The 27389-nt window shown below is 43.0% G+C and overlaps 1 protein-coding gene across 4 annotated transcripts in view; it reads right to left on the bottom strand.

Annotated features, from left to right (window-relative positions):
- Positions 1 to 27389, bottom strand: part of LOC138741282 (proto-oncogene tyrosine-protein kinase Yrk-like) — a 215016-nt gene that overhangs the window by 129842 nt on the left and 57785 nt on the right. Inside the window, exon 1 of one of the 4 annotated variants that reach the window (XM_069895098.1) lies at positions 12064 to 12260. The exons of the other annotated variants lie outside the window; for them this stretch is intronic. The gene's annotated coding sequence lies outside the window, so the exon portion shown is untranslated. Of the gene's footprint in view, positions 1 to 12063; positions 12261 to 27389 lie in introns of those variants that run through there. 4 annotated transcript variants of the gene reach the window in all.

The following is a 27389-nucleotide window of genomic DNA, read 5'->3' as shown; positions in this document are numbered from 1 at the left end:
CATATATTAGATATAGAAAGCAGGAAACAGGAAGTGATCATATGGTAGCCAGGAAGGAACTTAAGAAAGGACTTAAAAGAGATCGAAGGGGCCATGAGAAGAATTTGGCATGTAGAATTAAGGAGAATCCCAAAGTGTTCTATGTGTATGCGAAGAACAAAAGGATGATGAGAATGAAGGTGGGGGCGCTAGAGGATAAAGGAGGCAACTTGGAGGCAGAGGAGGTTGGTAGTTCTTATATAAATACTTTGCTTCAGTAATCACAAGTGAAAAGGACCTAGATCAGGGTGAGATCGGAACAGAATAGGCTTGTGTGCTGGACAGTGTTGAGATTAAGGAAGAGGAAGTGTTGGATCTTCTTAAAAACATTAGATAGATAAATCCCCAGGGCCAGATACAATATACCGCAGGTTGCAATGGGAAGTGAGGGAAGAGATGCTTTGATCTCAGTGTTGGTCCTCTTTGGCCACAGGGAAGGTGCTGGAGGATTGGAGAATGGTAAATGTTGTCCCCTTGTTTAACAAAAAGGTAATAGAGAGAATCCTGGGAATTATAGACCATTGAGTCTTACATCAGTGGTGTGCAAACTATTGGAGAGTTATCTTAAGGTTAGGGTCTATGAGCATTTAGAGAAGTACATTCTACTCAAGAATAGTCAGCATGGCTTTGTGAAGGGAAGGTCATGCCTTACAAGCCTAATTGAGTTTTTTGAGAATGTAACAAAAGAAATTGATGATGGTAGGGGTTAGATGTGGTCTATACAGATTTTAATAAGGCATTTGACAAGGTTCCCCATGAGAGATTCGTTCAGAAAGTCTTGAAACATGGAATCCATGGAACCTTGGCTGTGTGGATAAAAAATTGGCTTGCAGGTAGAAAGCAGAGAGTAGAAGTGGAAGGAAAGTATTCTGTCTCGAGCTCGGTGATTGGTGGAGTGTCCTGGATGAAGAGACAGCAGGATGGATCAGTAAGTTTGCCGATGACCACTCATCAAATGCTTCAGACCAGTTCTGAAACATGTTAAACCCTGGCCGGCGGGGACCATTCATGCACTTCAAGACTGCTTTAAGTGAACTGACTGGCACATGTTCAAGGAAGCTGCAACCAATGGTGTCTACATCAATCTGGAGGAGTATGCACCATCCGTGAACAGCTACATTAGTAAGTGTACTGACGACATCACTGTGCCTGAGACCATCATTACATGCTCTAATCCAAAGCCATGGATGACAGCAGAAGTGCCTGTGCTGCTCAGGAACCATGACATGGGTGACAAGGTAGACCAAGCTATTGCAAGAGCCAAGCTGTCCTAGGCCATCAGGGAAGCACAGCGTGCACATGCCCAACGCATTCATAGTCACTTCCTGGACAGCAAGGACACGTGACGCATGTGGAAGGGCATCCAAGATATCACCAACCACAAGCCTACACCATCTGCCTGTGCTGGTGATGCCTCCCTTCCAGAGGCACTTCTATCTGTGTTTTGAGGCAAAAAATGATATGGTGGTGAAGAAGACCGCCTCTCCTCCAAATCATCTGGTGCAGTGCCTTGCAGTGGCCCATGTGAAGAGAGAATTAGGCAAGGTCAACCCACGGAAAGCTGCTGGACCAGATAACATTCCCAGCAGAGTGCTCGGGGATGTGCAGCTCAGCTAGCAAATGTTCTCACTGATGTCTTTAACATCTCCCTGCGAAATGCTGTGGTCACAACGTTCTTGAAAGTTGTTACTATTGACCCCATGCCGAAGAAGTCATCTGCATCCTGCCTCAATGACTATCGCCTGTCGCACTCACGCCCATCATGATGGGCCACATCAAGCTCCTGCTGCCCCCATCACTGGACCCCCACAGTTCGCATACAGATCCAGTCACTCTTCAGGCAATACCATCGCCACCAGCCTCCACCTAGCCCTCACCCACCTGGAAAATAAGGACTCATATGTTCGAATGTTGTTTATCGACTTCAGTTCAGTATTCAACACAATCATACCTCAGTATCTGACAAGGAAGTTGAGCCTGCTGGGTCTAAACACCTCCCTCTGCAATTGGATTCTTGACTTTCTGTTGGGGAAACTTCAAGCAGTCCGGATTGGTAACAGCACATCCAAGACCATCACATTGAGCACGGGGGCCCCCGGGCTGCGTGCTTAGTCCACTGCTGACCCACGGCTGTGCATCTAAATACAGCTCAAACCACATCATCAAGTTCTCTGATGGCATGACCATGGTGGGCCTTTTGGTAAGAATGACAACTCAGCATACAGAGATGAGGTGCAGTCACTAATGGACCAGTGCAGAGCCAACAACCTGTATCGAAATGTTAATAAAAGCAAAAGAGAGGGAACCACACTCTGCTGACCACTTACAGCTCGACCGTTGAGGTCATCAAGAGTATTAAGTTCATTGAAGTGCACTTGGCAGAGAATCTCACCTGGTCCCTTAACACAAGCTCCAAAGCCAAGAAAGCCCAGCAGCGCCTCTACTTCCTGCGAAAGTTGAGGAAAGTTCATCTCCCTCCTTCCTTCCTCTCTATGTTCTGCAGAGGATGTATCGAGAGCATCCTGTACAACTGCATCACTGGCTGATTTTCTGCTTATTTCTAATTCTAAGGCTCCTGATTTGTTTTTAGATGCATTATTTTATTTTCATGGTGGATTAATAGCATGTATTTATAATAATTTACTAGACTTAAATTTGGTCCACTGGCTGGGATTAAAAAAGATTGGGAAAGAGGCTTAAATATAATATTTTCAGATTAAGATTGCTACTCTACTCTCAGTTTGATTCATGATTCCACATTTTTGGGCAAGACATTGTGTATTACAATTTAAGGTGGTGCACACAACTCCTATGTCTAAACAGTTTAACCTGTTTTTATGCAGATATTGATCCTTTTTGTGAGAAATGTAAAATTTTTGAAGCATCTCTGATTCATATGTTTTGGGAATGGCCAAATTCAGAGAGATTTTGGAAAGAGATTTTTCAAACACTATCAATAATTTTCAAGATTAAAATAGAACCCTGTCCATTAATTGCTCTGTTTGGTGTTCCTCGCCACTCAGATGAACTTACATCAGGATCTCAAGAAAAAGTCTTAGATTTTACCATGATGATTGCCAGACGAGCTATTTTATTGAAATGGAAAGGAAATTCATCCCCTACTCATATGCAGTGGCTATAATAATGTAGGTTTAGGTTTAGAGAAAATTAGATATAATATTAAAGATAGAAAGTTTCAATTTATGAAGTTAAAGGGCCCATTCTTAGAATATTTTTATATAATTGGAAGAGTCAATAAGAATTATATGTTCCTGTAATTTGTCTGTTTTTCAGGGGTCACCAGTGATTCCAAATCATTATTAATTTATTTTTCTTCTCCAAAAAGGTCATCTTGATTAGAGGGAGGGGATCAGATTAGTTTAGTTTAGTCTTTTAGTTTTTTTTTTCTTTTTATTATTTTAATATAACAGTCGAATAAATGGGTCTGAGATGGGTGCATATATTATCTTTATTACTAGATTGTTATTACAAGTAACTATTAATGTAGTTATGGATATTTTATTATTTAATCATTATAGTTTTTTTCTTTCCCTTCGGTATGTATTTACCTGTATACCATTGATTCATTATGTAATTGACGTTTATTAGGTATACTTATTATTATGTTAAACTGATTAAAAATATATAAAAAAGAAAAGAGAGAATATTGCCTTTTAGTGTTAGACTGCCTTCTGTGAGATAACCCTGCCCCACAGCTGAAAGGCAAACTTGCTTCCAAAATAGAAACTGCATTCACGCAATGACTCATATGTTCCCATTTGTTTCATACTGCTTGGCAAGAAGGAAAAGCTGAGAAAAAGGGCATTTCAACCTGCTAAAGGAAAACCTTAACTAAATGTTGCTCTTCACACACTGGAAATTATCAGGCAACAGCTTGGTAGAAGAACGACCCACAAGATCCAATGCTCTTCCGTGTCTTGCCTGTGGTGAAGGTTTATAAACATTCTACTGAACTAAATCACAAATCACAGACTGAAAAAGCCTGTCCTCAGTTCAGATTCCCTCTCTCATATCTCAAGGTAATAATTTCAGCTCATTGCTGAGAGACTACAGCCTCCAAATGGCATTCACGGGTGTACTTTGGTCAAAAACTTTGCAAATACAGTACCCCAGGGTTCAGAGCCTGCCCTGCTGTTCACTCAAACTGCATGCACTGTAATTTCTTGGAGGAGAATTTGATTAAGCATAATTTAACTACAAATAAAATGATGAATAGTGGGTGTGTCAATACCCAACAAAATCATTCAATAAACACATTTAGATGTAATTTTATTCAAACGCCTGTCTACATTTTGCCCATACCTCGACGAAGGACTCAGGCCTGAAATGTTGGTTATGCCTCTTTATCTTTGCTACATAAAGTACACTGTTTGACCTGTTCAGTTTCTCCAGCATTGTGTTTTTACTTCAGATGTCGACAATAACGAAAATTCAAGCCTTTATGCATTAACATTAAATCAAATGAAGATTTAAATATCTCTAGTTAACAGGATTGAAACAAAAATGTGCAGAGGCCAAAATTGATTCTTCAGACATTCAGGTGACCGGAATAACCAGTGAAAAGCTGGTTGAGCAGAAATGATACTCATCTTGTGGGTTCCTGTAGTCATTACTGACCTGTTAGAGTAAGGGCCAGGAGCTTTGATCTCTTTACCTCAGCTGCATCTATGTTTCATCTGAACAATTGCTGGAAATAGCAACAGGGATTTTGTTGATGCCAAAATATTCCAGTCAAATGACAGCTGTAGATGGGAAAGGGCCATACATGGGAGTGAAACAAAAAAATGTGAAGAAGCTGTGATGGTAGTTGATACACAAAAGTGCCGAATAAACTCAGCAGATCCTTAGTGTTCATAGGAAGCAAAGATATTTAACCAACGTTTCAACCCTGAGCCTTTCATCAAGCGCTGAAATGTTAGTTAAATATCTTTGCCTCCTGTGGACTCTGCAGTGCCTGTTGAGTTCCTTCAGCACTTTTGTGTATTCACATGTGTGGGACTTTCGTCAGACTGATCTGCAGGAAGGGGAAGACAAACCAGTCCTCATCGAGGGATCAGCAGGGGAAGGGGTAAGGAACTTCAAAATCGTGGGTGTTGGCATCTCTGAAGATCTATCCTCCAGCCCTCTTATCAATGGAATCATGAAGAAGGCTTGCCAGAGACTTTACTTCATTTGGAGTTTGAGAAGATTTGGTATGCCAGCAAAGACTTGCAAATTTCTACGTGCGTACCATGGAGAAGCATTCTGACTGGTGCCAATGCACAGGAGAGGAATAGGCTGCAGAGACGTGTGAGCTCAGCCAGTGGCATCATGGGCATCAGACTTTATTTCATCTACAAGAGGCGGTGGCTCAAAAAAGCAGCCTCTATCCTCAAGGGCCTTCATCACCCAGGTCATGCCCTCTTCACTCTGCTATCATCAGGAAGGAGGGACAGGAGCCTGATGACATCCAATGGCACAAACACAGTTTCTTCCCCTCAGATATCAAATTTCTGAATGGTCAATGAATCATAGACACATCCTCACCTTCTCTTCTCTTGCATTGTTACCTATTTTATAAAAATGTGATTTATATAAACTTTGTACCTGTAACGCTGCCACAAAATGATGACTATTGTGACGCACGTTCCTGACAATAAACCTGATTCTGATTTATCATCAGATGACAGCTGATTCCTGAATAACCAATGAACCAAAGACACTGCCTTACTTTTCATGCACTATTTTTTTTAATTGTAATGTTGTAAGAAGGTTATGAGAGTTTGAACTGTGACGCTGCTGTGAAACACCGAATTTCATGACTTGTTCATGACAATAAATTCTGATTCTGATCCATGAGAGTCTCCTATTTCGAATGATAAATCAGATCAGGATGGATAATGTGTTGGAGCATTTTTATTCCAAAAGTGCAAGGGATTCTGATTGCTATCTCTCATTGAATGAATTTACTGCCTCTATTCTGGCTGTCAGGGAAATGGTGATAGATCCAAATTCTGCCATGATGATATTGTGGATGTTAACAACCCAAGCACAGAACTGGTAGCTGATGAAGTGATAACCAATCTGCGGCAGCCACATATCATTACATCCTTTCCCAAAATAGACTCCAAAATCCCCCACTGAAAATACAATCAAGTATTTCCAGGTTTTTGAACGAAAGGCAATATTATGGCACTTGCTGCCGGCAGTCTCATGCAGGGAGGTGTAACAAGGCAGAAGTAGTCCTCTGTCACTGTTGGGGAAAATCAGAAATTAGGGAAATTTCTTCAGAAAAAAAGTTCTGTCCATCTTGGAGGAGAGAAGGAAGATATTCATGGCAGACTTTTGGTCTGCAGGAGACTCAAGGGTCATGCAGAAAAGACAGGAAAGTGGAGCCAAGATCATGATGAGATCAGCCACAGTCTTATTAGAAGCTATTGGGAGGGTGCAGAGGAGATTTACCAGGATGAGGCCTGAATTCAGGGGTGCAGTGTTCCTGGAGCTCCACTCTGACTCCTCATGGGGCCACTCCGGCATCTCACCTCCTCCCACCCCGCTGATTGCTATTCCAGACATACAAGCAACCTGTACCTTTCACGTCCTCCTTCTTCGTCCTACCAAATACAACATGGCGGTCACCAAGGCCAGGACTCACAAATCCTTCTTCTTTCTGGCACCTAAAAAATTAGCTCTGCACCCCTGCCTGGATTGAAGAGCTCATCTTATCAGGCAAGATTAGAGGAGCTGGGTCTTTTCTCTTTGGAGCGAAGAAGGACAAGCGGAGTCTTAACAGAGATCTATAAGATTATGAAAGGCATAGATGAGCCAGTGCCTTTTTCTCAAGGCAGAAGTAGCAAACACCAGAGGACGTCTGAACAAAATGATGGGAGGAAAGTTTAGGCAAGACATCAGGGGTGTTTTTTTTTAATATATATATATACAGACAGTTTTGAATGCATTGACAAGGGTGGTGGTGGAGGCTGTAACAGTAGGGGCATTTAAGAGATTCTTAGACACATAGATAACAGAAAAATAGAGGATTATGATCTAAGGCAGGTTTAGTTTTTGTTTGGTAGGTATATATGGGTCAACACAACATCGTGGGCCGAAGAGCCCGTACTGTTCTATGTTCTATTGAATGGTGCAGCTGGTTCAAGGGGCCAAATGTTTAACTCTTGCTTCTATTTCTGATGTCCTGTTGTCTCTACATTTTAATGCAAACATTATCCAAGTTTACAAGAACAGCCAACGAAGGAACATCACATCAAACTCACCTGGGACCCACTGCATGAGTCTACTGCTCTAATGAGGCTCCAGAAAGAACATTTCATCTTCTGATCCTGAATTAAAAGCTGTCTATCATGTAAGTGTAGGAAATGTAAAAGAAAAGGCCAAAACAACTGCAATCATAAATCATCTGTTTTCAGATCACCAGCAATGTCTCTCTCACACACCTTACCTCCTTCTATTGGTACATCTGTCTGATAATTCCATGCTAATTAACACATTTCTACAACATTCACAACATTAAAAATCCATTGAAATAAAGGAATGAAGCACAGAAAAAGCAAATTAAATCCCTCCTCAATTTGCTTTGATAAAACATATCCTCGCCATGAATGGGAGATTAAATTGCACTGTTATCACCTCGCAACAGTAAAAATAGGGCAGATGAATTAAGAACCATTGGGAGGGAGCTGCAATTTAATACAGGTGTGTTTGGTTTTAAATATTAGACCTATCAAATTGTGAAAATAAAATAGCAAATTATCTTTCAAAAAATTACTGAAGGCTCATGTTTAACACAGGCTAAGCAGTGAAAATTCAACATGGCTTTACAATTGCCCACTGAGTTCCAATTGTCCCTCTCAGGTTCCAGCCTCAGGAGACTATGGGTGAGTGCATATGCCCATCACCACTGCAGCTTGCCTCAATCTGAGCAAGGAAGATGAGGTGGTTATATGAGAGAGGGTCAGGTGGACAAAGTGCATGTATGGGTGGAAAATGTATTGATGTGATGGCACAACAAACATAGAGAGAGAGAGATCTTTCTGACGTGGCCGAGAGCTACACACTGGAGATCCACAGTAATAGAACTCACCAGTGTCATTCTGTGCTGCGGACAGAGGGATTTCTGCCCTCAGGAAGCTGTGGTTGATGATCCAGGGCACCGTCACAGGTTGCTCTGGTTACAGCTGCCTCTTTGTAACTGAGGTGAGATTACTCAAGCTAGCATAAATTTAAGATTTCTACAGACCAATCCCATTGCAAATACCTTGCAAATCTTGTACTCAGATGCAGAACAGTTTTACAGAACACACACCTTCCTGCCTACTAATTTACTTGGCCCAAAATGACACTCCTTAGTGAAATGCAATTGCTTTACATAAAAATTTCAAAGTCAGAGATTAATGGAGTTTTAATCACTGAAGTTTGTGATAATTCAACTTTTAATTTAACCATACATGAAGGTTATATTACAACCTTTATGTGGCGATGTTTATTTCAATTCCATCCTTGCTTGCAAACTGCAAGAATTCTGCAATTTGATTGTTCCCTTAGAAAGTTTAATGTGATTGGTGCCTGAGATGGAACATAGCACATTAAAGCATAAGGCATGCCCTTCGGCCCATGATCTTGTGCTGACCCTTTATGAACCTACTGAATAATCTAAACCTTTCCCACCTCACATTTATAACCCTCTCTATTTCTTGTGTCTATGTGCCCATCTAAGAGTCTTTTGAATGTCTCCAACATTCAACCATGGAAAAAGGGAAATTTGATCAACGGAATTGGCTAGATATTTATGAGGAGCCAAATTTTAGGACAACTGAAATTGCCATTGTTCACACAAGCTCTGGGCCATTGCAGCTATACATTTTAAACTCTCCCCTCTCCCCATCAAAGCCCCCTGCTCTCACCCCGTGAATAGGAGGCAAGCAGCCTGGTCTGCATTGAACAAAGATGTTTTTATGAAAGAAAAATAGAGGGTCATGAGGTGGAGAAGATTTAGTATTTTTTTTATTGGGTTGGCATAACATTGAGAGCTGAAGGGCCGGTACTGTCCTGTAATGTTCTATGTTCTGGAGACAGAAGAGCACCTCCTTCTCATTTGCAAATATGAACCAGGGAACGTCAAAATCTCTGCACCTAATGTCACCCAGGCTCAGAGCCCTTCCAATGATTTGAATAGCCCCCAGTTTAGGGAACAAAGCACTTGATGCAAATGCAAGCACACAGCATATATATCAGTTTGCATAGAGGATGACATTCCACTGCCCTGAATTCAACAGTCAACCCCTCTCCCCCCATCCCAGTGCCATCCATTGCTCCTAATGCCCGTCCTATCTACACTCCACCCTCAGTACCAGTACCCATCTCAGCCACCACATCACTTCCTGACTGAACCCAGAGACCATGGATGCCTGTGCAACTGAGGTTCCAATGTTTACATTGCTTCAGAACCACGAGATCACTTTTTCTCATTTTTTTTGGAATTGTTATTTATTTTTTAAAATCTTGTATTTAAGGAATTGTAATTTATAATAATTTTGCGCCTGGTTCTACACTATACTGCTGCCACATTCAGGACAATAAACCCAATTTTGATTGGACAACAAATGCCTTGTAAATTATGAATAAACAAATTAATAAAAATAATTTAGCATATTTCACATCTGCTACTTATACAGAGCAAACCAGTGATCTGGACTAAAATACAGAGTCCAAAGTTCGAATCCCACCGCAGACACATTTAATTTTCAGTTAAGTCGACGAATCAGATTTTTTTAAAAAAACTAGTCATTGGTAATCCTGGTGGTCATAAAACTACTGGCCTCCCAAGTGGTTCGCTAACGTTCATCAGGAAATCTGCTATCACCTATCCAATCTGGCTTGTAAAGATGAGCGATGCTATATGAATTTATTGTCATACACACAAGTACAATCCACAGAAGCACTGACATTCTTACTTGCTGCAGCCACACAGGTACACAAGATGCACAGTGCAAATATGCTAATTCAGAAAAATAGGTCATAATTATAAAAGGATAGATAAATAAATATTCAGAGTTGCAGTTGGCACAAGAAATAAAATTTAACCATTGTGTGTGTGTAGGTGGAGTATTATCTTTCCATTTAATCAAAATTGCACGTCTGGGTATCAATGAAGTAAAAGAGAAAATTTGATTTTGACTTGAAATGATCCAAAAAGAGCAATTAAAGGGCAAGGTTGCAATTTAACCTTAAGAATGACTGATAATGTTTGAAAAAAATCTTTCCAAAATTTTTCTAAACTAAGGCAAATCCAAAACATGTGATTCAAAGAAACCTCAGCAATTTTACATTTATCTCATAGATGGTTTCTACCAGAGTAAAAACGAGATAATTTAACTTAAGACATAGGTACTCTATGGACCACTTTAAATTGCAATAAGCTGTGTCATGATAATACTCCATCTACACACACACAATGGTTAAATAATATGTCATTAAAGATTCAAATATTACTTTCATAAAGACTTGGGGCCCTTTTATGGACCATTACCATAATCTAAAGTTTTAGGGTTGTCAATACCCTCCGATGCTGTGCAGTCTGTTTCCAAGTTGTTGTCATTTGATAACCACACATTAGTTTTATTTTCCCCCAACCTTGTATAGTGGTAGGGGTTTTAAATTTATGGGGTTCTGTTTTTTTTTGTAATTTGTAATTGATTAAATAATTATACTGTTTAATTTTTGCATTATTTGTAAACTTTATTAAAAATATCTTAAAAAGAAAAAAGAAATAAAATTGAGATTTCAACAGTGCAGACAGATCTTTTGGAGGTTGAGAAGTAGTTTAGGATTAGGGTTGTATGGGGAGGTTCACAAGATCACAAGAAAAAGGAAAAGAAGCAGGCCATTTGGCCCATCAAGTCTGCTCCATGAAACCTCCCTGAGCTAAACTGATAGCTGTTGGGTAAAACACTGTTTCCAAACCGAGAGGTGCTGGCCTTCAGGCTTTCTGTACCTTGTGCCTGAAGGTAGCAGTGAGAAGAGGTTGTGACCAGGGTGATGGGGGTCCTTTATGAAGTTGGCTGCCTTCTTGAGGCAGCATCTCACATGGATGTCTGAAATGGATGGAAGGTCTGAGCCTGTGATGGCCTTGCCTTAACAAGCCTCTATCTCAGCTATTTTCAACCTTTTTTTCAGCTATGGGCCCCTTAGGCCTCTGCTCAACGATTATGGTCCCCCTTCCCAGTGAAGTTTAGTTGGTTTCTTTCACATTTCTCACCTATGACTTACATTTAAAAAAATCAAAAATATTTTATGATTTCAGTTCATGGCCTCCATTAAATGTGCTGTGACCGCCGCAGATATTGGGGGGGATGCATATGGCCCCTGTTGAGAATGGCTGCTTTAAATTCCACCTTAACTGTTGCTTTGGAACAAGAAAGAATAAAACTGCATGCAGCCACGCGGATCAACATTACTTCCAGCCCAGTGAACCCTGCAGAAATCTGGGCCCTGGTGCCTGCGATGGGAGAGTTCCCACCTGCACCAGACAAACCAATACCTAACCATGTTATACCATCAGAATCCTACTTTACAACCAACATGCAGACACCTCCATCTCAATCCCTGGGACATTGTGCCTTCGAGCAGGAGTAACGCAACAGAAGGGGTTTGACAGTGGTGGGGCTGAGGGAGGAGGATGAAGGATTACTCATCAACTCTCATAGTATCATGTCAAACAGAGGTAAGAAAACCTCTTCTCAATGACAATCCATCGCGCCCCCACACATTAAACCAGAGCGAAAGTACAAGGGCACAGAACATATTTTGCACACATGTAACATTGATATGAAAAGAATTGGTCACGCAATCCTTCAAGCCTGCTCCATTGTACTCCACAGTCACGACAGGCATTGTATATCTTCATTATTTTCCTGCCCTATCCTCCCATGCCCTCATTCCCTTAACATCCAGAATAAACTCAATGTCTGAGCTTCCACAGCCCACTTCGAGAAAGAATTGACAAACCTCCTTGCGAAGAAGTGTCTCCCCATCTCACTCTTAAATTGTTCATCTCCAGTTCTGACTCTGTGATCTCTGCAGCTGGGGGTGGTCCCCTTGGGTCTACTCTTTTGAACCCAGCAAGAAACTGGTTAAGATGCACTGAGATCTCTTTTCTGAGGTCTGGAACTGACTCAATCTCTCTGTGCGATTGAAGTAAAAACACAATGCTGGAGAAATTTCAGCAGGTCAAACGGTATATCTTACATAGCAAAGATAAAGTTGCAAAACCAACATATCAGGCTTTCATGAAGGTATAACAAAATGCAGACAGACACATGAATAAAATGGAAGGAGGAGGAGCACAGTCCCAAAGGCAGAAGGTAATAAGGGGATAAGGGAGGGAGGGCACATCAGCAAATAGAGGGAGGAGGGATAGCTCTTGAATGGAGAGGGAAGGGGGAGCAGAGCTGGAGAAAAGGAGACAGAAGGATGGGGAAGGGAGGGAGAAGGGGAGTAGGCCAGCAGAAACCGGAGAAGTCATCTATCAAACTGCTCGTGGCTCTTTGCAGCACTTCCTCTGTGGCAAGCAGATCCTTCTCCCTGTTATGAAACCAAAGCTCTACACAATAGCCCATAGCAAGAAACAACCAGCTGGAGGAACTCTGCAGGTCGGGCAGCATTAGCAGGAGAAGCTACGCTAATTCATTCCCCTCCCCGCACTATCTGGAAAGAAATGCAGTCAAGTGGTCAACTCTGCTTTCACCCCTTGTTTTCTAGAAGGCATTCTGATAATGCATCCTTCCTTACAGAACCCAGCAAATGGCCCACCAGTATCACTGGGTTGCTGCCCATGGTTATTCTCCCCTCCTTTCCAAACAGTTGGGTCACAGTTATCACCTTCCAATTATGCAGGAAGCATTTCTGAATTAGCAGAACTTTGAACAATGAAAACCAGAGCATCAGCTCTTTTGAAACCCTGCGGCAAGTTCATGGGGCTCTGGGAATTCATTGGCCTTCACTCGCACCACACTGTGTATTTCTAGATTTTTAATCATACTAATTTCCTTATTCTTTTTAAGCCTTTGATTGTCCAGTATTTCTGAAAGTTTTGTGTGTTTTGAAAATAGACACAAAGTATTTTTTTAAATATTTTGCCATTTCCTTATTCTCTGCAATAAATTCTCACACCCCAACAGCAGGTGACCCATATCAAGTTGAAGTTTATTATCATTTGATTGAACACTGTACACCAATGTGCTGGAGAAACTCAGAGGGTCACGCAGCATCCACAGGAAGTAAAGTGTAACCAAAGTTTCGGGTCTGGGCCCTTCATCGAGGTACAAGCAAAAATAGGCAGGTGCTTGAATAAAAAGGTGGGGGGGGGAGTGGCGAAGAGGAGAGGAGGGAGGAAGGGGAAGGGGAAGGGAAGGGGAGGGGCACAGGCTAACAGGTCATAGCAGATACAGATGGAAATAGAGAGATAAGCTGAAAAGTGATAGGGAGAGGGTAGATCTCTGATAGGAAAGGAAAGGGAAGGGGTGGGAGATGGAGAAAAGGAGATAGGGAGAAAGAAAGACTCGGGAGAGGGGTTCATGGAAAATGGAGAAGTCGATGTTAATGCCGTTTGGTTGAAGAGTGCCCAGATGGAATAGAAGGTATCGTTCTTCCAATTTGCAGGTAGCCTCAGTTTGGCAGTGCATGAGACCATGGACAGACATGTCACAACCTGCTTTATGGATATAGAAAACCAGATTAAACCACATTTCGCCAGACCACACTGCACACACAATACACGGTGCACAGTGTGCTCACATATACACATGCAGCTACAATTTAAAATATTTTGGGATGATTTACTCAGTTACAGCATAGTATTTAGTCAATCCCACAGCCTGTGGGAAGAAGATATTTCCTAGACTGGAAGTCCTGATTTTGATGCCCCTCTACCTCTTTCCTGATGGTGGTGAGTCAAAGATACTGTGTGCAAGATGGAAAAGGTCCTCAATAATTCTTTGAGCCCTATTTAGACATCGCTTCCAGTGAATGTTGTCAATGGAAGAAAGGGAGATCTCAGTATTCTTCTCAGCCATTTCAATGATCCACTGTATTTACCTCCAGGCTGTTGGTTTCCAGCTACTATGATATAGCCAGACAGGACACTCTCAATCCTGTAAATTGTTGTCATTATGGGGGCCAGTAGCCTTGACCTCCTCAACCTCCTTGGGAAGTGAGGCACCTCTGTCTTGACCTTCACCTTTAAGAAATCAACTGATGCTTTTTCATAATGCTTCCCACCAGATTATTTGCCCATTTTAATTTCTTATTCTCCAATATCTTGGACCTCTTTGTTAAGAAGGTGTCTAAGTTTACAACAGAATCTAGATAAAGTTAGAATAATGGTGGATGGATTTATAAGCATTTGGAGAAGAACAGTCTACTCAAGAATAGTCAGCATGGCTCTCTGAAGGGAAGCTCGTGCCTCACAAGCCTAATGGAGATTTTTTTGAGAAGGTAACAAAAGAAATTGATAAGGGGAGTGAGGTAGATGTAGTCTGCATGGATTTTATCAAGGGTCCCCCCATGAGAGACATCCAGAAAATCATGGAAAGGCATGGAATCGACAGAACTTTGGTTATGTGGATAAAGAATTAGCTGGCAGGTAGAAAGCAGAGACTAGTAGTGGAAGGAAACTATTCTACCTGGAGGTTTGTGACTAGTGGAGAGCTGGGACCCCTAACCTTTGTTATTTTTATAAATGATCTGGATGAAGAGGCAGAAAGATGGGTCAGTAAGTTTGCAAATGATACAAAGGTTGGAGGAGTTGTGGATGGAGCTGAAGGCTTTTTTGTTTTTTTTTGGACATACAGCATGGTAATAAGCCATTCAGCCTACAAGTCTGTGCCGTCCAATTTACACCCCATTAACTACACCCCGGTATGATTTCAACAGTGGGAAGAAACTGGAACCACCGAAGAAAACCCACACAGACGTGGAAAGAATGTTCAACAGAGAGCATGGAGATTCGAATCTTGGTCCTGTCCCGATCACTGGCGCTGTAAAGGCGTTACACTAGTCGTTATGCCAACCTTGCCACCCAATGGTTGTTGAAAGTTACAAGAGGATATTGACATCAAAGTCACCACACAGGTTGATAGGGAAGTTAAGAAGGCCTATGAGATGCTGGGCTTCATTAATAGGGGGATTGAATTCAAGAGTAGAGAGGTCATGTTGCATCTCTATAAATCTTTGGTGAGACCCTGGGGTTGTGTGCTGAGTCCACTGCTGTTCACTCTGCTGGCCCACAACTGTGCAGCTAAACATAGCTCGAACCGCATCATCAAGTTTTCTGATGTCACAACCATGGTGGGCCTGATCAGTAAGAATGATGAGCCAGCATACAGACAATGACATGCCCTAATGGACTGGTGCAGATTCAACCACCTGTATCTGAACATTTAATAAAAACAAAAGAGATGGTTGTCAACCTCAAAAGGGCCCGAGGGGGGTCCACACTCTGCTGACCATTGATGGCTCAACCGTTGAGGTCATCAAGAGTATCAAGTCCCTTGGAGTGCACTTAGCTCGGAATCTCACCTGGACCCTTAACACCAGCTCCATATCCAAGAAAGCCCAGCAGCGCCTCTACTTCCTGCAAAGGCTGAGGAAAGTTCATCTCCCACGCTCTATCCTTGCTACATTCTACAGAGGATGTATTGAGAGCATCCTGTGCAACTGCATCACTAGCTGGTTTTGAAGCTGTACCTCCAAGCCCTGCAGATGATAGTGATGTCAATGGAAAAGATCATTGGGGGTTCTCTTCCTACTATGACGAACACCTACAACACTTGATGCAGGTGAAAGGCAATAAACATTGTGAAGGACTCCACAAACCACTCATGTAAACTGTTCTCCCTTCTGCCATCTGGTAGGAAGTACTGCAGCACTTGGGCCCTTACATCCAGATTAGGCAACAGCTTTTTCCCCCAAGCCAATTGATTCCTGAACTCCCAGAACATTTTTGGATAGAGACCAAGGACTGTTACTCTATACATCTTAATATTCTAATATTTTAATGAGTTTAAATTTTATTCTAACTTAGGTTTATGTAAACATGCTCCGTGGTCCTGGCTATTGCATCTTTATCGTGCAAGCATGGTATAAATGATAAATAAAAGTGACTTGACTTGACAGAGCTTTCCCACAGTCGGGATAGAGGAATTAAACATGAAATGTCCCAATCCCAAATCAACCTGAATGCCATTATTGTTTGATGCTAGGTAGTCGTTGCTTAAAGGGCTCAGCTTTCTCCTAGGTTTAACACAAGGTCCTATTTACAACTTCAACTGTGTTCACTTCCTTTGCAATTATATCTAGCCAGTTCCAAAAACAGGAAATATTTGCAGAAATGGATTTCCTTATGCTTTGTCACATTGACAAGATAGGAAAATGTCTGTGCCTGTGTTGCATTTCAGATTGATTGTCCAGTACCTACATGACATCACATACAACCCTGAGATTCTTCTTCTGTGGGTGTGGCAGAATTAGTGCAAAAAAAACTACACAACGTTTACACGTAAACAAATAAAGAACCGTAAATAGATAATGAATGTAAGCAAACTGACTGTGGAATACATAGAGAATAAAAATCAATAAAGTGCAGAAATAAGTGTCTCAAGTGAGGTTCCACACAGGCTGGGTCCCATGGGCAAGAAACGTAGATCCTGACACTCCTTCCAACCATCTCCAAGGGGCACCTCAGGAATGTGATGAAATGCTCCCCAGTTACCCTTCAGTACAGCAGCAACAACGTTCACCACAGTTATATGCCTCAGCTGTTTCATGGACAAAGCCCAAAGTAGCCACCTCCAGCACAGAACCAGGCAGGCAGGTGCCTGAAAACACCGACTCTCCTCCAGTGGCACACCTTTCGGCCATAGAAACACATGGCTGTTCCTTTATGGTTGTTGGGTCTGAATCCTGGTACTCCCTCCCTGACAGCACTTCACCAGAAGGATGGCAGAGGTTCAGGAAAGTTGGCAATTGGGGATGACAGCAAACAATGGCTTTGCTTGCAATGCCCAGATCAGTTGAGGAAGTGCAATTGCCATCCGGGAGCTCCGTAGGGTCAGTGGTACAGCAATTAGTAAGTTAATGGAGCTGGCATGAACTGTCTAGACTAGGCATAGAGCTAAAACTATCTCCACAGCCCAGACAGGTACACCATGAGATGGCACCTACATCTCCTTCTCCCAGCACCAAGTGCAAACCATCTGTAAACTCTCCCTACCCTCAGAAAGACAGTTGAACCCTGCCCACATCTCTCCTGCAGAATAAAGCCACACAAGGGATCCAGGTAAAATGGTTCCAGTGAGCCAGGTTTCTCTTCAGAATCTTAAAGGACTTTTGCCTTTGATATGATCGGGGAATTGATGAGTGTGAACCATGGGTCTTTCTCAATGGTTCAACTTATCATTCAGAAAGGGGTCAGCAGGTTGATAGTGGGGGGGTGTTTCATAAGTACAGAGTGCTTAAGGTTCCCTTTGTGAGGTGCCTGAAGTGGATCAGTATGTCACTGAAGACTCTTGTAAACTTCTACAGGTGTACCATAGAGAGCATTTTGGCTGGTTGCATCACTGCCTGGTATGGAGGCGACAACTCTCAGGACAAGAATAAACTCCAGAGGGTTGTGAACTCAGCCTGCGAGTTCACCAGCCTGCGAGTTCACCAGCCTGCGAGTTCACCAGCCTGCGAGTTCACCAGCCTGCGAGTTCACCAGCCTGCGAGTTCACCAGCCTGCGAGTTCACCAGCCTGCGAGTTCACCAGCCTGCGAGTTCACCAGCCTGCGAGTTCACCAGCCTGCGAGTTCACCAGCCTGCGAGTTCACCAGCCTGCGAGTTCACCAGCCTGCGAGTTCACCAGCCTGCGAGTTCACCAGCCTGCGAGTTCACCAGCCTGCGAGTTCACCAGCCTGCGAGTTCACCAGCCTGCGAGTTCACCAGCCTGCGAGTTCACCAGCCTGCGAGTTCACCAGCCTGAGAGTTCACCAGCCTGCGAGTTCACCAGCCTGCAAGTTCACCAGGCACCAGACTTCACTCCATCTGGACATCTACAGGAGGCGGAATCTTAAAAAAAGCAGCCTCTATCCTCAAAGACCCCACCACCCAGGTCATGCCCTCTTCACTCTGCTACCACTGGGGAAAAAAAGTACAGGATCCTAAAGACAAGCACTCGGTGGCACAAGGACAGCTTCTTCCCCACTGCCATCAGATTCCTGAATAATAAATGAACCAAAAACACTGCCTTACTTTTCGTCAAGATAGTTGTAATATGAATGTTTGCACTAGGACGTTGCCACAAAACACTGAATTTCATGCCTTGTTCATGACAATAAATCCTAATTCTGATTCTGATCCAGAGGACTCGAATCAGTGCCTGGCCATCAAAACATAGAATGCATCAGCACATTACACGCACTTTGGCCCAGTAATGTGCTGTGGTGTTCTATGTTTTAACCACCTACATATTCCTACTAAAAAAAATTTCAGAGATTATGCCATTAAGTTTGAGGCTCAGGATCTTCCGGTGTCCTACTGAACAGTGTAGGCTCATGAGCTCAAATCACTTCATTTGTTTTTTTTACACCAGATATTTTCTGAGTGAGTACAAAGCTGGCCGTTGTCATACCCACGCTCCTGTTCGGCTCCGAATCATGGGTCCTCTACCGGCATCACCTACGGCTCCTAGAACGCTTCTACCAGCGTTGTCTCCGCTTCATCCTCAACATTCATTGGAGCGACTTCATCACCAACATCGAAGTACTCGAGATGGCAGAGGCTGACAGCATCGAATCCACGCTGTAGAAGACCCAATTGCGCTGGGCAGGTCACGTCTCCAGAAAGGAGGACCATCGCCTTCCCAAGATCGTGTTCTAGGGCGAGCTCTCCACTGGCCACCGAGACAGAGGTGCACCAAAGAAGAGGACCAAGGACTGCCTAAAGAAAGCTCTTGGTGCCTGCCCCATTGACCACCGCCAGTGGGCTGATCTCGCCTCCAACCATGCATCTTGGCGCCTCACAGTTCGGCGGGCAGCAACCTCCTTTGAAGAAGACCGCAGAGCCCACCTCACTGACAAAAGACAAAGGAGGAAAAACCCAACACCCAACCCCAAACAACCAATTTTCCCCTTGCAACCGCTGCAACCGTTCCTGCCTGTCCCGCATCGGACTTGTCAGCCACCAATGAGCCTACCAGACGTGGACACACCCCTCCATTAATCTTCATCCACGAAGTCAATCCAAAGAAGAACGAAGCTGGCTTTCTCTTGGATTTTTCTTCCTTCCTGTAGGTTCACACATCAGCAACAGAAGAACCATAGATTTCCAGCTGCTCATTAATTGGCCTCTGGGAGAGGGGACGAGATATGGAGGGTAATGAACTGCTCCCTCTCTGGTTGCACAGGGCCACATTCTCAGGAACTCCGGAGGAAATATGTGCCCACTGGAACAATCGAGAGCCCCACCCTCTGAAAGGTTCCCCCAAAAGTACCAGGTTCATTATCTCAAAATCTCCGAGCTGCACATTGCTGTCTTCAACTTGAACATCTCCGGACGACTACAGGGAATGCAAGGCCAGGCCTTCAAAGCATGGAGCCTAAAATTGAGGCTCTGTAAGGTTGCAACAAAACAAAAACCTTACTGGCAAGGCAGTTTTAAATTAAAACCAAGCTCTGGGTCAGAAAATAAATTATTGCAAACATAAGAAATCTGAAATAAAAGTAGATAGTTCTGGAAAATGTTAGCAAGTCAGACAGCATCTGTGGGGAGACAAAAAGATTTACAAATGTGAAATGTTCAGCTGCCTGGCTACATTTTGTTTATACTTTGATGAAGGGCTCAAAACCGAAACACCGGTTATGTATCTTTATCTTTGCCATATAAAGTACACTGTTTGGCCTGCTGTGTTTCTCCTGCATTGTGCTTTTAACTTCACAAACGTTAACTCTAACGATGCTGTTTGACCCAAGGAGAATTTTCACCATTGTCTGTTTTATTTTTGAAATGGATGCCTGTGCTCAATTGGGCACGTCATAGATTTAAAGCAATGTCAAGAAAAATGACAGCTTCTCCCCCTAACTCGCACCATTGATTCACGCGCATGGTATGCTTAATCCCTGCATCTGCCTACGAAATTCATTTACAAAGACCCAGTTTATTCTGTATGTTGTAAAATGAACAAAGAGATGGCTATTCCAATTACATGAACCGTGACCTCTGATCGCTACAGTAAGGATCAACGTTCTACAGGATTAGCACAGGGCTTTGCCCAGGGATCCTTTGGCTAATTAATTCTTATGAGACAGCTCAGGCATTGTTTTGTCAGTTTGGAAGTGTGTGACTCATGGATGATGTGGGCGTCCACAGCATCTGCGCAGGTCTGGAACAGGAAAACACCAGATTCATCCTGAAACTGAATTATCCCATTGATCCTCTGGATTATGATGTTTTAAATGCACAATATGCCAAACTGCATGAGTTTTTCAAGCTTTGTTGGGACCAAGGTAAACTGCCTCAGGATCTTCGTGATGCCACCATCATCACCCTGTACAAAAACAAAGGCGAGAAATCAGACTGCTCAAACTACAGGGGAATCACGTTGCTCTCCATTGCAGGCAAAATCTTCGCTAGGATTCTACTAAATAGAATAATACCTAGTGTCGCTGAGAATATTCTCCCAGAATCACAGTGCGGCTTTCGCGCAAACAGAGGAACCACTGACATGGTCTTTGCCCTCAGACAGCTCCAAGAAAAGTGCAGAGAACAAAACAAAGGACTCTACATCACCTTTGTTGACCTCACCAAAGCCTTCGACACCGTGAGCAGGAAAGGGCTTTGGCAAATACTAGAGCGCATCGGATGTCCCCCAAAGTTCCTCAACATGATTATCCAACTGCACGAAAACCAACAAGGTCGGGTCAGATACAGCAATGAGCTCTCTGAACCCTTCTCCATTAACAATGGCGTGAAGCAAGGCTGTGTTCTCGCACCAACCCTCTTTTCAATCTTCTTCAGCATGATGCTGAACCAAGCCATGAAAGACCCCAACAATGAAGACGCTGTTTACATCCGGTACCGCACGGATGGCAGTCTCTTCAATCTGAGGCGCCTGCAAGCTCACACCAAGACACAAGAGAAACTTGTCCGTGAACTACTCTTTGCAGATGATGCCGCTTTAGTTGCCCATTCAGAGCCAGCTCTTCAGCGCTTGACGTGCTGCTTTGCGGAAACTGCCAAAATGTTTGGCCTGGAAGTCAGCCTGAAGAAAACTGAGGTCCTCCATCAGCCAGCTCCCCACCATGACTACCAGCCCCCCCACATCTCCATCGGGCACACAAAACTCAAAACGGTCAACCAGTTTACCTATCTCGGCTGCACCATTTCATCAGATGCAAGGATCGACAATGAGATAGACAACAGACTCGCCAAGGCAAATAGCGCCTTTGGAAGACTACACAAAAGAGTCTGGAAAAACAACCAACTGAAAAACCTCACAAAGATAAGCGTATACAGAGCCGTTGTCATACCCACACTCCTGTTCGGCTCCGAATCATGGGTCCTCTACCGGCACCACCTACGGCTCCTAGAACGCTTCCACCAGCGTTGTCTCCGCTCCATCCTCAACATCCATTGGAGCGCTCACACCCCTAACGTCGAGGTACTCGAGATGGCAGAGGTCGACAGCATCGAGTCCACGCTGCTGAAGATCCAGCTGCGCTGGATGGGTCACGTCTCCAGAATGGAGGACCATCGCCTTCCCAAGATCGTATTATATGGCGAGCTCTCCACTGGCCACCGTGACAGAGGTGCACCAAAGAAAAGGTACAAGGACTGCCTAAAGAAATCTCTTGGTGCCTGCCACATTGACCACCGCCAGTGGGCTGATAACGCCTCAAACCGTGCATCTTGGCGCCTCACAGTTTGGCGGGCAGCAGCCTCCTTTGAAGAAGACCGCAGAGCCCACCTCACTGACAAAAGGCAAAGGAGGAAAAACCCAACACCCAACCCCAACCAACCAATTTTCCCTTGCAACCGCTGCAATCGTGTCTGCCTGTCCCGCATCGGACTGGTCAGCCACAAACGAGCCTGCAGCTGACGTGGACTTTTTACCCCCTCCATAAATCTTCGTCCGCGAAGCCAAGCCAAAGAAAAGAAAGATGTGTAGTGAATAAACTGTGAAAGAAAATCTGTTCTGAAGTCAGTTTGAAACACTGATCACCCTCAGGCCTGTTTAGTATTCCAGTTGTTTGTGGCAGGCATCTCATTTCAGATTCCTCACATCAGTTCAAAGGCTCCTCCTGCTCCCTTTCTCTCCCTCTTGCAGTTCTGGTCACCTAACTACAGGAAAGAGGGCAGAGAAGATTTACTAGGATGTTGCCGGGACTTGAGGATCTGAGTTACAGGGAAAGGTTAAACAGGTTAGGATTTTATTCCCTGGAGCGTAGAAGAACGAGGGGAGATTTGATAGGGGTAGACGGACTAAATGTCGATAGGCATTTTCCCACTGAGGGTAGGCAAACTAGAGGACACGGCTGAAGTGGTGAATGCAGGCTCAATTTTAACATATAAGAAACATTTGGACAAGTACATGGATGGGAGGAATATGGAGGGCTATGGACTGAGTGCAGGTCAGTGGGACTAGGTAGAACTATTTCAGCAGACTAGAAGGGCCAAAGGGTCTATTTCTGTGCTATAATGTTCTAAGATACCCTAAGTGTGTCCCCCAACTAAATACCACAACATCCGTCCCTGCAGGCTGCCAGTGTCCACTCACAACTTCTTGTGGCATCTGTTCAAGCTCCTCTATTGTGACCACTGTTGTGTGAGCAGAAAAACAATTGTATATTGGTGAGGACTTCGAATGTTATTCATTTAATCTCCAGCCAGTGTTCACCAGGTGAGTGAGAGTCCATTTGGTCACCAAGCAGCAGGAACCACAGGCTTCTCTCATGGACCTTTCTCCTTCACTGGTTCTCCAAGCTTCATCGTTCTTCACCTCCTTCAACCAACGGCAGAAGGGCATCGTGCCAATTGCAAGTGGCAAGTTTTCTTTTCAATATTGAAGTGATTTTCAAAATGTCAGAGTAATTCTATGCAAATGAAAATTACACCATAAAATAAGAACATAAGGAACAGGCCACGTCGCCCCTCTGAGCCTGTTCCATCATTCACCAAGATCATGCCTAATCCAATCTGGGCCTCAACATTCGCTTGTCCTCCCCTATTGTCCTTGACTGCTTGTGATTCAAATACTCGTCCATCTCCATCTTCACGAGTGCTCTGGGGTTAGGAATTCCAAAGATTCAAAACCCTCTGAGAGAAGAACTTCTCTAGAAACATTTTGGAAAGGTATTTTTCACATACTGTCAGTGGTTTTCAAGGTTAAATTGGAATCTTGCTCTTTAATTGCTGTTTGGAATAACCGATGATGGTGGTTTTATTGACTTCCTCTCAAAGCCAAATTTTATCTTTACTTCATTGATAGCCAGACATGCAATATTGATCAAATGGAAGGATAACACTCCACTACACATATGTATGTAATGGTTTAATGATGTTATGTCCTGTTTAAGTTTAGAAAAAAATTAGATAAAAGATTAAAGATTCAAATACTGTACTCATTTCTTGAAGACATGGGTTCCTTTTATGGATCATCACCATAATTTAAAGTTTTAAGACTGATCTAAACTTTGATGCTGTGTTGTCAGTTTCCAAGTTGTCATCATTTGATATCCACGTTAGGCTTTTTTCTAACCTTGCTAAATGGAAGAGGTTTTGACTAAATGGTTCTTTTTTTTTCTTTTGAAAAGGCCTTGACATGTCAGATTAAGGAAAACCCTAAGGCCTATGTGAAGAGCAGAAGAATGGTGAGAGCCACTTAAGGATAAAGGAGACATGTACCTGGAGGCGAAGGAGGTTGAGGAGGTCCTAAATTAATACTTTGTTTCAGTATTCACTAGGAAAAAAAGCCTTGGTCAAGGTGAGGTCAGAATAGAATGAGCTTATGTGCCGGACTGTGTTGAGATGAAGAAAGAAGAGGTGGTGGATCTTCTTAAAAATGTTAGGATAGGTAAGTACCTAGGACCAGATGAGATATATCCCAGGATGCAATGGGAAGAGAAGGAAGGAATTGTTGGGGCATTGGCAATGATCTTTGCATCCTCCTTGGTCACAGGGGTCAAAGGCAAATGTGTCCCCTTGTTTACAAAAGGTAATAGGGAGAATCCTGGGAATTACGTCAGTGGTGGGCAAACTAATGGAGAGGATTCTTAACGACAGAATTTATGAGCATTTAGAGAAGTACAGTCTACTCAGAGATAGTCAGCGTGGCTTTGTGAAGGGAAGTTTGTTCCTCATGAGCCTAATAGGGTGTTTTGAGGAGGTAACAAAAGAAATTGATGAACATATGACAGTAGATGTGGTCTTCTTGGATTGTAGTAAGGCATTTGACAAGGTCCCCCATGAGAGACTCATTCAGAAAGTGATGAGGCATGGCTGTGTGGATAAAAAATTTGTTTACTTGAAGAAAGCAGAGAGTAGAAGTGGAGGGAAAGTATTCTGCCTGATGATCAGTGTCTAGTGGAGTTCCACAGGGGTCTGTTCTAGTGGTTTTTATAAATGACCCTTGACGAAGAAGTAGAAGGGTAAGTCAGTAAGTTTTCAGATGATACGAAAATTGGAGGTGTTGTAAATAGTGTTGAAAGTTGTCTTCGGTTGCAAGAGGATATAGACAGAGTTGGGTGGAAAAGTGGCAGATGGAGTTCAATAATGATAAGTGTGAGGTGATGCATTTTGGAAGGTCAAAATTTGAAAGCAGAGTAAATGGTTAATGGAAGTATACTTAACAGTGAGGAAGAACCTTGGGATCCAAATCCATACATTTCTCAAGGATGCCACACAGGTTGATAGGATAGTTAAGAAGGCCTATGGTATACTGGGCTTTATTAATCAGGGGATTGATTTCAAGAGAAGAGAGATTATGTTACAACTCTACAAATCTCTGGTTCAGTTCTGGTCACCTCATTACAGGAAGGATGTGGAAGGATGTGGAAGCTACAGAGAGGGTACAGAGGAGATTTACCAGGATGTTACCTGGATTGGAAAATAAGTCTTTTGAGGCAAGTTTAGTGAGCTGGGACTTTTCTCTTTGGAGCGTAGAAGGATGAGAGGAGACTTAGAGGTCTACAAGATTGTGAGAAGCATAGTTAGGGTAGACAGCCAGCATCTTTTTTCCCCAGGGCAGGAATAGCAAACATGAGAGGGCATCTGTACAGAGTGAAGGGAAGAAAGAGATATCAGAGGTATTTTTTTTTATACACAGAGTTGTAGGTGCGTGGAATGTATTACCGGGGTGATGGTGAAGGCAAGAATAATAAGGACATTTATGAGACTCTTAGACAAGCATGTGGATGAAATAAAAATAGAGGGTTTCAAGGTAGGAATAATTTAGGTTTTTTTTGGTATAAATATATAGGTCAGGACAACTTTGAGGGCCGAAAGGCTGTACTGTGCTGTAATGTTCGATGTTCTTTAGATAAGAGGTGGTCCTAACACTGACCCCTGTGGAATATAACTAGCAACTGGCAGCCATCTAAAATACGATCCCTGAATTAACCAATGCTCTACCCATGCTAATATGTTTCCTAATATACCATGGGCTCTTAACTTATACCCCTGTTGCTATGACCATGACAAAGTTCTGCTAACTACAGCAGGAAGTACAGGTTGGATGAGGAGGACTCTAACTTTTTTATGATCTTCCACCACCCCATAGCATCAAAATCTTATGAGAACATCCTGACACCCAGCAGAGAACAGGTTCTGTCATTCAAGATGCCAAAATTAGCTGCAGAGCCTGTGAGGACTCCAGGGTTGTGGGGAGACGTACAATCCAGATACAGGTCATCCAACTCTCATCAATGGTGAATGCTTTCAAATCAATACCACAGCAGTCAGGGATACGGTGGAGGAACCTTCCAGAAGGATTATCAGCTTGAATGGTAATGATTGTGAGAGTAAAGTATCAGCCCCAACACCAAGGCTAATCATTGCTCCCTTTCCAGGGAATCCCAAGATATCACATCACCTTAGCAAGTCTTCAGACCCATTCCAGCATCACCAAGATGACCCTGCAATGGATAAACCCACAAATCCTTGACTCAGAGGCAAGAATATTACTCATTAAGTCACTGTATTGTCCAAATGAACACAGCTGAAATTATTAACCAGTTGTGCTACTAAAAATCAAATATATTTTGCAAAAACAATAAAAAAAAGAGGAAATATACTCAATGGTTTTACTTACACATTGATTCGAATTCTGGAAACTTAGTTTCTGAAACCCTGACAGAGAGCTTTGTACAGTGGAGAGATGCAGTTGAGTGAAGCTTTTGTCCTCTTAGACCATTTTACAGTGACATGTACTGTGTACTATGTTTAAACAATGATCTCTGATCTCGTGCTTACTGGAGATAGATTTCACACTTGAGTAGGCCGGAAATGGAGTTCAACTTTTTCATAAGACTTATTCTGCTTTGATTCACGAGCATTCTGCTTCATCAAACATCTCAAGTTGCGCTGAGAATATGCAGCCTATCTACACCATCAGCAAAGGTCCATTTTGATCTCAGACAAGCGGCACTCATTTTTATTCCAAATGAAATGGTCTACGTGCAAATTGAGAACAAAAGTGTCTCAAAGACTCAAGGAATTCAGTCATGTTCGTGAACCAACTACTTTCTAGAAATGTATACCTGCACAGCAAGATCCCACAGAGCCATGTAATATTGGCTGAGGAACAAATATTGATCTGGGCACCCACCAAGAAGAATTCTTTTGCTCCTTTTCAAAATAGACTCATTGGACCTTTTACATCCAGAAGGGAGCAAAGAAGCTCAACGTCTCACTTGAAACCAGAGTGACCAGGAAAATTCTAGGAAGTCCCAGAAATGATTTGAATGAAAATGTAGGTGGTCTGATTCACAAGTTTCCTGATGACACTAAAATTGATGGAGTTGTGGTAAATGAGGAAGGTTACAGCAAGATATCGATCAATTGGAAAGTGAGCAGGGAACCAACAGATGGAGTTTAATCCCTGAAGTTTATTTTTCCCCAATTTAGAGGTGCAGCTCAGTAGCTGTCCATTCTGTCCCACGAGCACACACCGCCGACCAATTCACCATCAAACCTGCACATCTTTGGAATGCAGGAGGAAACCAGAGCTCCTTGAGGAAACCTTCACAGAAACAGAGAGAATGTACCAACTCCTTAGACAGTGGCAAATTCAAACCCATGTT

The sequence above is a fragment of the Narcine bancroftii genome, chromosome 8 (assembly GCF_036971445.1).
Source record: "Narcine bancroftii isolate sNarBan1 chromosome 8, sNarBan1.hap1, whole genome shotgun sequence".
NCBI lineage: Eukaryota > Metazoa > Chordata > Chondrichthyes > Torpediniformes > Narcinidae > Narcine > Narcine bancroftii.
The sequence above is the reverse complement of the archived record's forward strand: the minus strand, read 5'-3'. Positions and strand labels throughout refer to the sequence as shown.